Genomic DNA, 15893 nt, shown 5'->3' with positions numbered 1-15893 from the left:
GGTCTCCCTGGTACTTAGAATGCAATGAAAACTGGACCCCATAAGAATGGCTAAAATGAAGTATGGGACTGCTCATCTGGATGGTTATTATTGTTTCCCTTCTGCAGTCTGCTCTGTGGCATTTTGTTCCAAAGGAAACTCCAGACCTGCGGTGATTTAAGCTTTGCCAAATTAGCCCTCTGCAACGACTCACTCCTGGTTCCATTCACTTTGTTCTTTTGAGGAAGAGACAAACAAGCAAAATACAAAATTTAGCTTCCTAGTGGGTTGTTTGTCCTTGTCCTGGTTCCAACAGTAAGAAACTATACTTAGATGCCATACAGGTCAAGTTTCCCCTTGGAGGGAGTACTTTGTTTGCATTTGAATTATGTAGCCCCTTGTACTCAGAGATTTAGTGATTGCATAGATTTAAGAAACAGTGACCTCTTGTGCAGACACCCACACTTGACAGCAGAAGTTCTAATGGGTGCTTCTCTGGGTTTGCAACTGATTTCCACAAAGTGAAAGGACTGAGGGAGGGAATCTGTAAACAAAGATCATCAATTCCAGTGGAGCATATACGTGACTCATGTATAAAATGCATGTTTATTTTATTTTTTCTTTAATGTGTGAGTGTTTTGCCTGCATGTGCGTGAATGCTTTGTGTGCATGCCTGGTTATGTTGAAGGCCAGATGAAAGTACTGGATCTCTGGAACTGGAGTTGTAGATGGTTGTGAGCTGCCATGTTGGTGTTGGGAACTGAACCAGGGTCCTCCACAAGAACAGCAAGTTCTCTTTACCACTGAGCCATCTCTTTAGCCCTTGTGCTTCATCTAAAAGTAGAATAAAGTTTAGGGTACCTTTTCAGCCACCAAGAAATACAAACCATATATAATATAACCCACCTACTTGTGTAATTTCAAAACATGCAATGCTGAGATATAACACAAAAAGTGATACACGAAACTTATAATGAAATAATAAATACATCAGTATGTAAATATTTAGTTGATGGTATACTGGAGGAAAACATAGCTAAGCATTGCAGAGCATGTATTTACAGAATAGGTAATGGGATGTGCCAGCTACCCATGAAGATCAATGGGCATTGTTTTAATGGCCATGGGAATACCTCAAAGTATTATTGTTGATCACAGGATATTTTCACAATGATCAACTGTTGGCAAAATGCCAGATCAAGCAACTTTTTTTCATTTTCAAATGTAGGATTTTGTATGTAGAGTTGGGTTTTAGGTTCAGAGATAGATGAAGAGATTTATGTGGTGAGTGGAGCTTGTCCAAGGTGAGTGGAATCTGCTCAGGGCTTTATTTAGCATGGTTGGTCTTTGGGACTGAGCCTCAGGACAGCAGCCTTCTCTTATATTGCTAACAGCTAGGTTTCTGAATTGCCCACTAGAAGGCTCTATGGCTCCCCATGAGCACGGGCCTCCCTGAGTTGTAGTCTCAGCCACTAAGGTATTACACATCCACAGAGTTTGTCAGATCTCAGTAGATGCCAGCGTGCCTTCTCATCGGAGATAACACTAATGACTCGGATGCTCCCAGGGATCTCTGAGGGGCAAAGGAACAAAATTGCTCCAGGATTAAAAGCACTGCTCGGAGGTCTCTACCAAGTCTAGGAAAGCTGCCATTAGAGTGATATCACCTTTGTTAATATGGATAAGAACTCTGCAGACCATGTGAATTGACATTTTCTTTTCCCTGCCAAGTTCACCTAGCAAAGGGAGCTTTTAATATGTCCTCATTTGGGGTACTGAGATTATCTTATTTTATGACTTACTAGATAAGAAGGATGCAGAGTGGGAAGTAATGTATTATGTAACATAAAAGCTCGGAGACCTAGAATGTCAAGGAAGATTGCCACAGGACAATCTTTGGTCAGACTTACTGACTTCTGACAAGTCCAGCATCAATGTTATCCGTGACAAAACCAAAATCTTAGTTCCTTAGTGAACATTAGTCATTCAGTGGGCACAGTGTCATTCTCTGGGCAGCAGGGCCAAATCCTTAATGCTGGTGTGTGCTCATGGTTTAACCAGAGCCGAACCTCTATCTCAGTGCACAGTTTGTACCACTTTGGGCAGCTGTCAGTCCGCCTGTGTTTGTAAAATAATTTAACTCTCTTTCAAGCTCTGGGTTTGGTAGGAAATAAAAGACAAAATAACATTTTTCTTTGAAAACTTCACCTTTGTCGTATATGCCAAGAAAACTAAGGTTAGCTAGTAGCTACAGGGAGTTGCATTCATAGACCGGCTCTGGAGGCATTTTTAAATCTTAATATAATAACAGCATTTCTATGATGCTTCTCGTGTGCTGGCATGGCTCTAAGGTCTGTACCTCTTCAGTGTTTGTAGTCCCCTTATAACCCCTTTATTATCATTCCCCTCATTAGAGGAGACAACAAATGCCAAGGAAACTAGCTTGGGCAAGGTCATGGGGGTAAGTGGCCGAGCTTGGCTCTGGAGCTGGGCAATCTGCTTTTTCTGGCTGCCTTGTGCAGTATGCCTGCTCTAAGCCCAAAGAGTTGAATTGAGGGAAGGCCAGTTGCCATTGCATCCTGTTTGTGAAGTTGACATTCTGTAAGAGCTCAGGAGTTGGAAAATTTCAAACCTGAGCTTCTCCAGAACACACTGTATTTTCTTCAAAGATGAAAGCATTCCTCAGACCTCCTTACGGTGGTTCATGCCAAACACGAACTGGCTCTTTCTAGGCGGTCAGAGCTTCTCTGGGCAGAGCACTACATACAGCAGGGCTTTGGGCTGAAATCTTTGGGAGGAATGGGAATCTAAAATGAAAGCATTCTATAAAGTCCCTTTCCTTCTGTGCTTTACCTTTTGTTTGTTCTCCAGAGGAAAGGGACATTTTTAGGTCATTTACTGCAAAATGAGTTTGAAGTAGTTTGAAATAATGCCTATGATTAGCAGCTATTAAAAAAGAAAAAAGAGAAAAAGAACCCTTAGGAAAGGCACTTGAATGGGGGAGGGGCGCGGGGGGCCTCCTGAATTGGTTTGAGAAGTGAGAAGTTGCACCGCCCTCCCGGACCAGTCCCTGGACATAGAGGATCACAGGCGTAGGAGTGTTTCCACGGTCAGCATCACGGTCCCAGGTTTCAGGAACGGAGAGCCAGAATCAAGCTCCATCCTTTCAGATCGAGTTCTGCCCCGCGTCCCCCCATCAACCCCACCCCCCAGTCATCAGCCTCATTGCTGGTGAATTTAGTTTGGGAGTCACTTTGGTTTCTTGTTTTCTTCAATTTTTGCAAGTTGTTTGTTTGTTTTTTCATTTGGACTTTTGTGAAAACTCTTTCTGTTGAAGGTTCTTTTCTACTCTGCGTGTTATAGGTGGCATTTCTGACATCAGGGGATCTTCATTTCCAGATATTGTTTTTTAGTTGAGAGTCTGACTTTTAACTTCTCCAAGATGGAAACTTGTCTGGAGAGTCGTGTGCCGGGCGGGGTGTGTCTCTGTGCAGGAGAGTGCAAAGAGCTAAAGGGAGGAGCAGAGGAACTCCAGTAAGAAGGAGGCTGCTCCATTCAGTACAATGTCTCTAATATAACTTGGTTTATCTCTCTTCCTTATGAATTGAATGTCTTGTCACCATCAGGATTGGCTTCCTGATTTGTGTGGCTTAAAAGTAGAGATAGGATTGCCAGATTAATTAAATCAAAGTAGAAGACTCCAAGTTAAATCTGATTCTCAGATAACTGAGAATTCATTGTATGATTATATATCCCAGATATTTCCTGTCCCCATTAGGGACAAGTGCTATTCAAATGCTTTTCAGTGTTCTATCACACAAACTCTGGAAGTTCTCTTAAATGACTGTCATGGAACTCTACCTCTACTTTCTTTGAAAACAACATTTAAAACTCAAGTGAGGTGTAAAAGAAGGTGTCCCCAGGTCAGTCAGGAGGCACGTTATGATTTTTGATGGCAACACTAGTGTTTGGAGTCACCTCTTTACTTAAGCCGAGGAAATTGGTCCCCAAGGAATTAGGCTGCTCAGTAAACAGAAACCTGAACATGGGGAAAGGAAGGAGAATTCATGCTTTCCAGAGTCTCTCGGGCTCTTGAGATTTAGGAATGACTAGGAACGAAGCCTGAGCATCTAGAAATGGATTCTTTTAGCATTGCCTCTGTGCAGTGTAAAGTCATAAGGCACCTCGGGAGTACTGAGCCTGCTGAGAATCTCAAAGTTTGGAAACATCAATGGTTCTTCATAATTCAAGAAGCCAGAATCTCTTAACAAATGAAGAATAAAAGGAAGAAGAGAACTCATAAATGCCTCAAAATTAATTTAATGTGCAGCTCTAGGCGGGAAACAAAAGTATAGCTTCTAGCCCACCAGGTACTGGCATCTAGGAACTCTAGGGAATGCAAATTATTGGGTTCTGACTAGTTTAACTTAAAGGAAGAAAAGAAAGCCTTCTCAATGCTTGTACTAACAAGCTCACGAGGTAAATCTACTACTGCTTAAAGTTTGAGGGCCTCTGCTATAAGCAAGCACAATCTGCCTAAAAGCATTTAAGAAATCATAGTAGGTTTGTGGAGGAGTAGTTAAATTATAAACACACAGGAGGATAAGGCCACCTGGCAGGAATTCCATCTTTATCCAGATCATGGCGGTAAAAGCTGGACTAAGAACAGGAGCTTTAGCTACAGCACAGGTGGTAGATTTAGGAGACCTTTCAACACAGTGCTGATGGGATTGCTCTTCATATGAGATATTTGTAAATTAGGTCTGGCAATCACTGTTTTAGAAGCAAAATGATTAAATGACACAAATTTCACAAAACCACCTCCGGTTAGTCTAGAACTCAGTGTAGTCAGTGAAGGCCTGGAACAAACGCTTCCACATTAACTTTTTATTTTTTCTCCTCCCCAAGTAGTTTCACAGTCCACATATTTATCAGCCTAAGCTGAGGTTATGAGCTGGCAGAAGAGGGATAGATGTAGTTCTTGATATGTGTATTTCTAAGGTCTGCCAGAGCCCTATAGATCCCATGAGTTGAGTTAGTTCTGGACATGTTCTAAATAGAGGTGCCACTCTCCCATGTAACTTCAAGTTTCCATATGCTGGGTCTGGTCTTGGTTGGAACAGATCTCTGAATCTTGATACACAGGTCTGAAAAATATAACTATTCACCCTGAGTGTGACCAAGATCTCTGTTTGCTTTATTGCTGTGAAGGAGTTTCAGTGAACTCTCAGCAAACAAATCCAGATTTCAGAGTACTTTTGAGTGCCTGTGGCTCCTGTAAATATATGGGCTACGTGTTGGATGAATAGAAAAGTCACATTACCATAAGGCTTTCCTGAGATTAAAAACTACAAAGTCACTAGTCTACGGAACTTTGGGTATTTCCTGTATTTACTTATGGTCTCTATTTAAGGAATCTGAATTCTTTAATTAATAATTCAACACTTTAGTTTAAATAGTATATGAGTTAGGGTTTATTAAATGGTATATATATGACAGATCGTCCATGTGGTTACTATTATGGTTGAGGGACTTAACAGAGAGACAACTCATTTGCTTCTGTGGTGGTTTGAATGAGAATGGCCTCCACTGGCTCATATATCTGAATACTTAGTCCTCAGTGGAACTGTTTGGTAAGGATTAGGGGGTGTGGCCTTGTATGGAGGATGTGTGTCACTTTGCCTTTGGGGTTTCAAAAGATTTGTTGCATTCCCAGTTCCTCTCTTCCCCTCCCTCTCTCCCCCTCCTGTCCTCTCACTAGCTCCCTCCCACTCTCTCCTACTTTTAAATCTAGATGCAAGATCTGACCTCCATGGCCTTGCTTCATCATCACAGACTCAAACCCTCTGAAACCATAAGCCTCAAATAAACTCTGTCTTGTAACAGCAATAGAAAAGTAACTAAGACAGTTTCTAATTTAATGACTACAGTTGTACAGCGTTTGTACAATAGAAAAGTCTTTAGCACTTTCACACTATGAAAAGTAATGTCCTGTTGTAGCTAATTTTCACATAAATAGCTCCAGTAGATTTCAGCACTAGTCACAGAACCCAATGGTAATGAAAAGCATATGCTTGATGTCCTGGATAAGAAGTGAACAGATATGAAGTAATTATCTTTCATGACTTAACCACCCAATTCGGCCTGCTTTACATTGTTGTGAACCAAGTGTGGAATTTATGTATTAAAAATAAAAATTTATAATAAGTGACTGCCCACATACTTTATCTGAAGGGCAATTACCCTTCATAAGCTCCATAACTCAGCTGCTTTGATGAGGGTGGCAGTGAGTTATTATGCTCTTTGCTTTGTGAGAAAGACTTTAATAACTTCATCATGCCATGGGTGTCTCTAAGTTATGGATTGCATGCGAAGTGCAATAACTCTTCCTTTTCAATAGAAACTACATTTCTCTTCTCAAGTGGTCAGTAATTTACAGTGAATAGTTTGAAAAATGGTGACTTTTTAGCTTTAGATTATATTTCCTTGAATAGTGGAGATGAATTACCTTATGTAATTTAAAATTAGTAGAGGACTACTTATTTCTAAGAAGTGTCTTTTTTTTTTTAGACAATGCCATGTAATAGGTTGTACCATCTCTCCCATGAGCTGGCTGTGCTACATGAAGTTTGAGAGGGTAAGAAAGCAAGTATTTTGTTAGGAAGAGGATCCTAATTTGATCCAAATCACACTACTACATCCTTGTTCCACTTGGCTAGAATTTTTCCCATTAAGTAACTATTATTTTAACAGCAAAACCATGAGCTTTTGTGACATTAGGAAAACACATGTGTTATCTGTAAGTTGGAGATAAGAATATGTTGATAGTTGGAATGGAACTTAACAAGATACAAGGACAGAAGTTTGGCACTGAAGTGCTCTGATGTTTGACACTCAAAGCAAGAAGCTAGAAGGGGCCCGGAAACAAGAAGAATGTTTATAAATGACACCACGAGAGAAAACCTGGTTAAGAATGACATTATTGGGGGATTTAGCTTAAGCTGTAGATTTATTCTATTCTTTCTTTGTTTCTTTGTTTCTTTGTTTCTTTGTTTCTTTGTTTCTTTCTTTCTTTCTTTCTTTCTTTCTTTCTTTCTTTCTCTCTCTGTCTCTCTCTTTCTTTCTTTCTCTCTTTCTTTCTTTCTTTCTTTCTTCCTTTCTTTCTTTTTTTCTTAGAATTTTAATAGTACAATGAAAGAACAAAATAACTCTCACACTGTTAAAAATGTAGTATGAAGACTGGATTCAACGATCATTAACAAAAGCTATGATAATGAAAGTTGGAGTTTAATTTCTGGGTACACAGTCCCAAAATTTATATTTTACGCCAATCCTTACCACAGCAATCCTCACAGAGCTCTAAAAGGGAAAATAATGCAAGAACCCAACAATAGATGAATATATGAACAAACCACAGACCGAGGCATGGTTTATTATATTATTTTGCATTTAAAAAGGCATGAAATCATGACAACTGCCAAAACATGGAAGAACCATGAACATATGCTAAGGGAAATACATCAGGCACAGAAGGAAAACTAGGCTTTGGGATCAGTTAAATGAAATATAGTATTGGCAGACAGAAAATAGAATGCTGGTCATGAAAGGATGCAGGAAGAGAAGTTTGAATAAGAATGGCCACCAAAGGACCCTACGTTTGAATGTTTAGTGACCAGGGAATGGCACTCCTTGAGAAGAATTAGGAGGTGTGGCCTTGTAGGAGTAGGTGTGGCCTTGTAGGAGTAGGTGTGGCCTTGTTGGAGGAAGTATGCCACTGGGGATGGGCTTTGAGGTAACAAAAACCCAAGCCAGGCTTAGTGGCTCTCTCTTCCTGCTGCCTGTAGATCTGGATGTAGAATTCTCAGTTACTTCTCAATCACCATATCTGCTTCTGTGTGACCATGCTCCCATGCCATGATGATAAGGGACTAAACTAGTGAAACTGTAAGCCAGCCCCAGTTAAATGCTTTCTTTTATGTGGGTTCCTGTGGTCATGGTTTCTCTTTATAGCAGTAGAGCAATGACCAAGACAAGAGGAGTGGGACATTAGTGTTTAATAGATACAGTTGTGGCTAGGGAAGATGAAAGTGTTTTGGTAATGAATAACGGCAATCAATACACAAGAATGTGAATGTGCTTGATGCTGCTGAATACATACCTAAAATACTTAAAATGATAAGTACTTTATTATGAATGCTTTGCCACTAGCTTGCTAAAATAGCATTGCAAGGCAATAAAATGTTTTCAGTTATTTAGAGAAGAAACTAACAAGTCAACTAAAAGGGTTAGCTAATTATTCATGTTCATAAATATTCAGCAGTTATTGTTAGGCTAAGTTTGCGAAAAATACAATTTCCTTATCTTGCATATATCTGGGAAATGATTTGAGCATAATTTTCTTTCAGTACTTGACATGATTCTTGCAACAAGGAAAACACTCGGTAAATATTTGCTGATTGATATTTGTTTATTCAGGAAATTATAGTCATAACTTCATATGCAAAGCAATCAGCAGCATCTCAACAACTCCTTAAGTCTACCTACATGCTCAGTGGAGGTAGAAAATAACTTTTAAAACACTATTTTTAAATGTAGCGTCAGATGTGTTAGATTATGGGAACTAAATATGCCTTAACTGTTGTAAAACATACCATGAATTTTTGCTGTTGAAATAAAGACACCACTGAGGAATGAACAATTACTTTGGCTGAAAATCTCTGTCTAGGATCAACGGCACTATTAACCACATTCTGTAGAGATGTACAACTGCTGCTTCTGAGAGGTACCTGAACATCTGGGCACTCACCTTACTATGGTCGTAGCTTCGTCTAAGACTCTAATTTTTGTTGTTTTGTTTTGTTTTTGAGACAGGGTTTCTGTTTGTAGTTTCTGTCTTGGAACTCCCTGTGTGGATCAGAGTGGTCTTGAACTCAGAGATCCACCTGCCTTTGCCACCTGAGCGGTGGAAAATCTGTGATTCACATGAGAACGATTTGACTGTTATCCAGGGAAGAGATCTGAGTGCTGGGGTGGGAAATTTTCTTCATAATTTTGTGGCCACTCTTGCCAAATAGAGACTTGAAGCTGTTTTCCCAATTTCTCTAAGCAGAGGAGTCTTTGTTAGACTCTTCACAGATAAAAGCCATTTTCATTATTCTGAGCTGTGTAAAATTCTATTTATCAGAAACCACACAGCACCAGAGAAATTAACCAAAGTTATTTTTTTCAGAGCAGTTATACTTTCTTCCATTGTTTTCTTAAATTATAATGATTTAATTTAGAAAATTAGGAAATGTAGGAGCCAAATACGATTATCTTGCAGACAGTACTTTCAAGCAGTAAGCACTGACATCAGTTGTTTGCGTATTCTAATGCTGGGTCCATGTATGTGTGCACAGGCAGAGATAAAAATCTAGGGGCGTAGACTTGATCTTGATGCTTACTGTGCTGTGGAGCTTGCATGCTTTCAATAAGCATTAGACAGCATTCTCTCCTCTCTAAATGCCTCTTCACAGCTGCTTTCTGAGTAGGTACATTGTATTTTAATTTATTATATTATGTTAATCATCTTTATAGGGATTTTCAAGATTATTTATTATAAATAAAATTCTAATAAAAACATGTTTCCTTTTATGCCCATTTCTATTTTCTTAGAGGTAAGCAGTTAGATATAAAATTAAATAAAGGGCTACAAATATGTTAGCAGTCTGATGAGTCTGCACCACCTTCAGAAACTTCTTCTGACTCTATGCGTCTGTAGAATGCTGTATGGAACACATAGTCCCCACACTCAGATGAATCTTGATTATTCCCAACTTGAGAAATAAAAATGGTAAAATAGGAATCATAATTCAAATGTGTGTTGGTGCCATGACCACATTTATGTAATCCTGTAATCTTTATGCATGGAAATAATGAGTTTTATATGCTCTGCACACTGTGGAGAAGTGTTTGGATTTGTTCTTTTTTCCTGTAAGACTTGTGTGCCAAAATCTTATCCTAGTAGAATATTTCTTCTATTACTATTAATCAACCCCCACCCTTTGGATTTTTCTGTTTTCAAAATTAAGATAGACTTTACAAATAATACAATATTCTACAGATTTACTTGTGATTTGTTTTTGAATGGATGATCCATATATATATATATATAGTCATTGTCCTTTTTGTTGATGTTGTTTTGGGCACTGCTAGAAATTTAACCCAGGGCCTTCTGTATTCCAGGCAGGAGAATGACCACTGAGCTGTATTCCCAGGCCCAGATTTTTTTTTTTAATTTCCTGGTGAGACAGATGTATTGTGAGTCTATCAGCTGTGCAGCACTTTGCCTTGCAGTAGATAAGTAGGTAACTTCAGATAGCCAACCTCTAGGGTCTTCTCTAGGACATGGTGGGAGTACCTCCGAGGAGGGCAAAGCTGTAATGAACACTTCTAACAGCCTGCTTCCTTGCTCTGCGTTTTAGTGCACCCCAAAATCTGTGTCATTTTACTGGTTAACAAACCTTGCTAATTATATCTATTCCAAGAAGGAGACAACAATAATGGTTCTGTTTGTTTATTCTGGTGTTCAAAACAGGGTGTCACTCTGTAACTCTGGCTGGCCTGCAAAACTCACAGAGATCTGCCTGCTTCTGTCTCTCAGGTGCTGAGATTGGAGTAGTGTGCCCCCATACCAGGACTGAAATAATGGGCAATATCAGTGCACATGTTAATGTGGAAAGGGCAAATTTCCTGGTGTCCCAAACCTAGACAAAGAGCTAGAGACCACTAATGACTGCTGGGAGAGTTAGCCTCTCCCAGGCATGAGCCCCCCCCCCCCCTTTAGTTGTTCAACGCAGAGTGGTCAGTCTTGAGACCATAAACACACAAACAACAAAACAGACTCAGGATGTTACATGTATATATCACACACACAACAGGTGTGTGCATGTCACAAATATAGTCAAATACAAAGAGGTTGCATGGGAATAGCAGGGGTTGGAGGAAGGATAATTGGAAAGTCAAGAGGAAAAGGAGAGGGTAGAAGTCAGATAATTATAACTAAAGAATAAATAAATCAAATAGAAAAAATAGTAAGTGGGTATTGAGTAGAATTATGGTCTTTTTTTCCCATGAAAGGAGATTACAGACATTTATTATTTTGAAGTTGTAACTTATTTTGAAACAGGACGTGTGTGCATTTAAAAAGTTCACTTGCGATTTATGAAGACTATCATTAATACATGCATGTGGCTGGGTTTGGGCATGTGTTCTAGAGGATAGGAAAATTGCCAGAATTATAGTCTTAAGAAACAGGCTGGTGGTAAATGAAGTCTTTATTGTTATTAATTGCTCTCCAATCAGTAGTGATACAAGACATGGATGTGAAAAGTCCTGAGGCTGCAATGTTTAAGATAAATATTTACCACATTCCAGGAAGTGAATCTATTTATATAAGATGTGTTCAGCAGTTGCACAATGTTTTTTCTTTCTTTCTGCTTTATCCTTTTACTAAACATTTGACTCTAAAGGTCTTGGTTGCCTTGGGGCACTTGACGTGGGATCTCTTAAACTCTGCAAATACATCATGCATGCGGCTTCAGTTGCTACCTCCTGGTATTGTGAGGCGTTACATCAGGAAAAGCTAATGAAAATTTTATAATTTCAGATTTCCTCTTAATACGCTAGAGGAGAGCCCTGCTTAAATATATTCTACAAACCTTATTTTTATGAAGTGAAGAACTTCTAACACAAAATTACTGTGCGTCATTTTTCTTAGAAGTTAGAATGCAACTTAGTAGGTTTTGTTCCTCAGGATGGTCTCTTACTGACTAGGAGTTTAAGTAGCAGAAGATAATGTGTTTTCTGTAGAAAAAAAAGGCAAGAAGTCTTTGGTCATGTGCTTAGAACGTAAGTGAAGATGGTAACCAAATACTCTCACATACCAAGCAAATTTTGTCCTCTGAAAGCTCCCTTTTACATAGTGTTCCATAGGAGGCTTGTCCTTAGAGAAACCGAATTATTATTTCTATGCCAAAATGATGCCAATCCTAATTTTTCTCAGAAAGTCATTTTAAGCTTATTTATTTTATGTGTCTATATACATGTCTGGTGCCTGAGAAGGCCAGAAGCAGGAATCAGATTCTCTGGCACTAGGGATACAGATGGCAGTGGTGAGCCACCACATGTGTGCAGAGGATTGAACCTGGGTCACTGGCAGGGCAGCCAGTGCTCTTAACCCTTGAATAGTCTCTCCACATCACCTAGCCTTCTAATGTGAGTGTGTGTGTGTGTGTGTGTGTGTGTGTGTGTGTGTGTAACTGTTCTTAGCATGTAGAAGAGAAAAAGGATGGCAGGGTGCAGTGATAGGTATGTTAATTAACTGGGGTGAAACTTTCATATATAATAGAGCAAGACATTACATTGTACCCCTTAATGGATTCAATTATCAATCAAAAATAAAATTTAAAACTGTAAATATGCCCTCCTTTAAATCTGAGAAGTTTTTCTTAAACATCTAAGTTTCCTGTACTTACAACTATTAGAAGAGATACATAGACAGATGCGTGTTTAATCCACCACACATAAATTTCAAAGTGCGTAGACTTGTCTCTTCCTAATGCCTCACTTCTTACAAGTGGAGACATGTTAAATTGGATATTATTGCAAAGTCTTCAAAATGTCCTCGCAGAGTACAAAATAGGTTCATATATCAATATAATTATGTTAAGTGCAAGTGGCAAGTGTATTTTAAAGCTCAAAGAACAATGGCATGGAAATACCCTTACATAAAAAACAGAACCAAAAACTGGTTAGCAAATGATTTTAAATGAATTTTGATAACATGAAATGCCTTAAGTAGTTTAACAACAATTTTATACCAGACATAAACAAAATTAACTTCCTGGTTTTGTGAAGTTGAACTATAGCAGATTACACACACATACACACTTCTAAACCAGAAGTGTGGAAAATTATCTGGCTTAACAAATTAAATGTATGATTCCTTTTTTATTTTACTTTTTTTTTCATTCATTGACCACATTTAAATAACTACTGATTTCTATTGGAGAAATTTAAATAAAATTCATTATGTATTTAATGACTTTGAATATATAATGTACTTGAAGTGGTTTCTTTATCCTTGGCCAGTCACTCCTTGAGACTTTAACTTCCTGCTTCATAGAGTTAATTTAAATTATCCTCTAAACATGAATGACTGAAACACATCACCTTCTGAGCTATATACATTGGGAGTTATTGTACCATGGTGCTAGGCAGGACCACGAGGTTCCCTGGGAGGCACGAGGGACAGCCCTTGCCTCAGGTGTGACTGAGCTGATGGAATGACCTTTTCTTGCAATGTATTTGGAGAAGTAGCTTCTTAATGGTTTATGTTATTCTCTTGGAGACAGGAATCATTAAGTCCAACCCAAGACAAAACATTGGAAGCATTTGCAGGATGCGGTTAGGTTGGGAGATTTTCTTTACTGCTTTAAAATAAACGAGTTAGTATTACAAGAGTCCCCTTAGCCTGTGTGGTTATCAATGTAGACTTTTAAGAAGTATTACTTGTTTTGTAGAAAACGGAAGACAATTTTCTTAAATAGCATATTGAGTGCTATTTGTGGTTATGCTAACTCTCCTATAAGAAATTACAAAATTGCTGGGCGTGGTGGCGCACGCCTTTAATCCCACCACTTGGGAGGCAGAGGCAGGCAGATTTCTAAGTTTGAGGCCAGCCTGGTCTACAAAGTGAGATCCAGGACAGCCAGGGCTATACAGAGAAACCCTGTCTTGAAAAACCAAAAAGAAAGAAAAACAAAGAAAGAAAGAAAGAAAGAAAGAAAGAAAGAAAGAAAGAAAGAAAGAAAGAAAGAAAGAAAGGGAGGAAGAAAAAGAAAAAAGAAAAAGAAAAAGAAATCACAAAATCACCTCTATCTATTTACCATGTAACATGAACCATGGAAATCCTCATGGCGATTTTCTTACTTCAGAGCTGTATTTCAGCTTCTGATGGAGTGATTCACAAAGTTGGGAATTACTGTTTCTGGTGTGGTGTCCACTTTTGGCACTGTGGCTTTTCCTAAGCGTAAGCAATTACTCTAGACAGGGGCAAACAGGAAGAGTGTTGAAAATGTGAGATGCCTTACCCAGCTCCTGTGCATTCTCAGTTTCTTGCTTTGGCTGCTGATTTTTTTCTCCTTCTTTAGATAAAACTCAAATCACTTTTGGGAATTTTGTAGAAATAGTGAGGAGAGCCGTCATTTGGAGCTTTGTCTAACTCCAGTGTTGAGATGCTCATTTCTCCTATACAATGAAGACTTTAAAGGTGTTTGTCAGAGCAACTCCTGCTGAGCTAATGTGTGTGCACTGATATCTCTCGGCATTGTTCCTATCAGTTTTGTATCAGGCTTCCTAGCTATTTCCTTTGTGTATTAGCGAAATGATTTTTCTTAATAGTTGCTCTTCTGACAAAGGAAGAAATCTTTGCTCCTTGTAGAGAGAACCCTAAATGGAAGGGCCTGGAACATCTGTATTCATGCCAGGCTATAGTGTTGGTGTCAGATTGACCTTCATTCTTGACTGAACGTCGGAAAAATATGCATAATTGGGCCTTTGTCCACAAACAAATATCAAATGTCTCTAGTGGAAACAGAGAACTCTATTTCCTCTGCTTTGGGTATGGAAAAGGAACTCTTTCCCAGCCCTGTTATCAGAGGGTCTAATGATTTATTTATTTATTTTTTGAAATCTTCCACTTTGGCAAGCAACTTTTTATTAATCCTGATTTATTTTGTTTAATTTATATTTATAGGTTCAGAGGCCAATAATATCACACAGGAGAAATGCCTTTTGTTAAATGACCAAACACACCTTTGTTGACACATGGACATCAACAAAACATTCCATGGTCTGGTGATAGATTTTGGATTAAGGTATTTGAGAGCGACCTTGAGCTGGCTACCAGGAATCCAATGGAAGTTTTTAAGTCACCTTCGATTGAGTCAGTTCAGTGACAAGGAGCCCAACAGAGCCTGAACCCTCTGAACTGAAGTTTGAACTGTATTGACCCTTCATGAAGTCAGTCCTCAGGGGCTGTCCTGCATGCGTACTAGGACCTAGGTCCTGGATTTGGTGGTGAATAGTATCAGACTCTTTCAGGCACCTCTCTGCCTCTGTAACTAGCAAGTTAATAATGGTAGCCCGCCATTTGTTTACTTTGTATCTCCTGTCCTTCATAGCAGACACTGCACTTACTTAGTTCTGTGAGAGTGTCTGGAGTTAGATGATGGTTTCCGACTATTGTTTTAAAATTACTGTTAGCATTGTGAAGGTTTTGAGTGGTCACATTTTCAGCAGTGATAATTAACTTTGTCCAAGTTGCTGTGAGACTATTGTATGTAAAACAATTGAAAAGGACATTTTGTTTCCTAGTCTGTCTTTTGTTCAGCAGCTCAGTATAATTTGGACCTACTATAGAAGCATGCAGACCAGAAGGTTAAACTAAATTTTTTTGAAAGCTGCATTTTTATCTCGTAAATGAAATACAACTTTTTCCCAAGTAGGTATTAGAAATGCATGGATTTATTAGACAGAGAAGAGAAACTTGTATCTCTCCAACACTGGGGTTTTAAGACTATTTTAACGTTCTTAGGTACAAATATTTTAGTAAATAATATCAGGTCTAGGATTTGTGTACTAAAAGTCATCTGAATTGTATGGAATTGGCTGCTAACCTCACCTGGCAAGTACTGATGATTGCCATAAAAATCAAACATTTTAACCTCCCTTTACTGTTGGAATTTTTGTACACCCTTCATAGTGACTTTAAGAGCATCAGTACTGAAGCCTAATTCTCAATTTCTGGGTGAAGATTCACCATGGTGAATAATTGACAGAGGTCTCTCAGCTGTCCAGGGCTAATACATTCA

General features: G+C 38.8%; 1 protein-coding gene across 3 annotated transcripts in view; it reads left to right on the top strand.

Moving 5' to 3' along the window:
• Pam (peptidylglycine alpha-amidating monooxygenase) overlaps nt 1-15893 on the top strand; it is a 265774-nt gene that overhangs the window by 21369 nt on the left and 228512 nt on the right. The gene's annotated exons all lie outside the window — the stretch shown is intronic.

The sequence above is a fragment of the Mus caroli genome, chromosome 1 (genome assembly GCF_900094665.2).
Source record: "Mus caroli chromosome 1, CAROLI_EIJ_v1.1, whole genome shotgun sequence".
In the NCBI taxonomy this organism is placed as follows: Eukaryota; Metazoa; Chordata; class Mammalia; order Rodentia; family Muridae; genus Mus; species Mus caroli.
The sequence above is the reverse complement of the archived record's forward strand: the minus strand, read 5'-3'. Positions and strand labels throughout refer to the sequence as shown.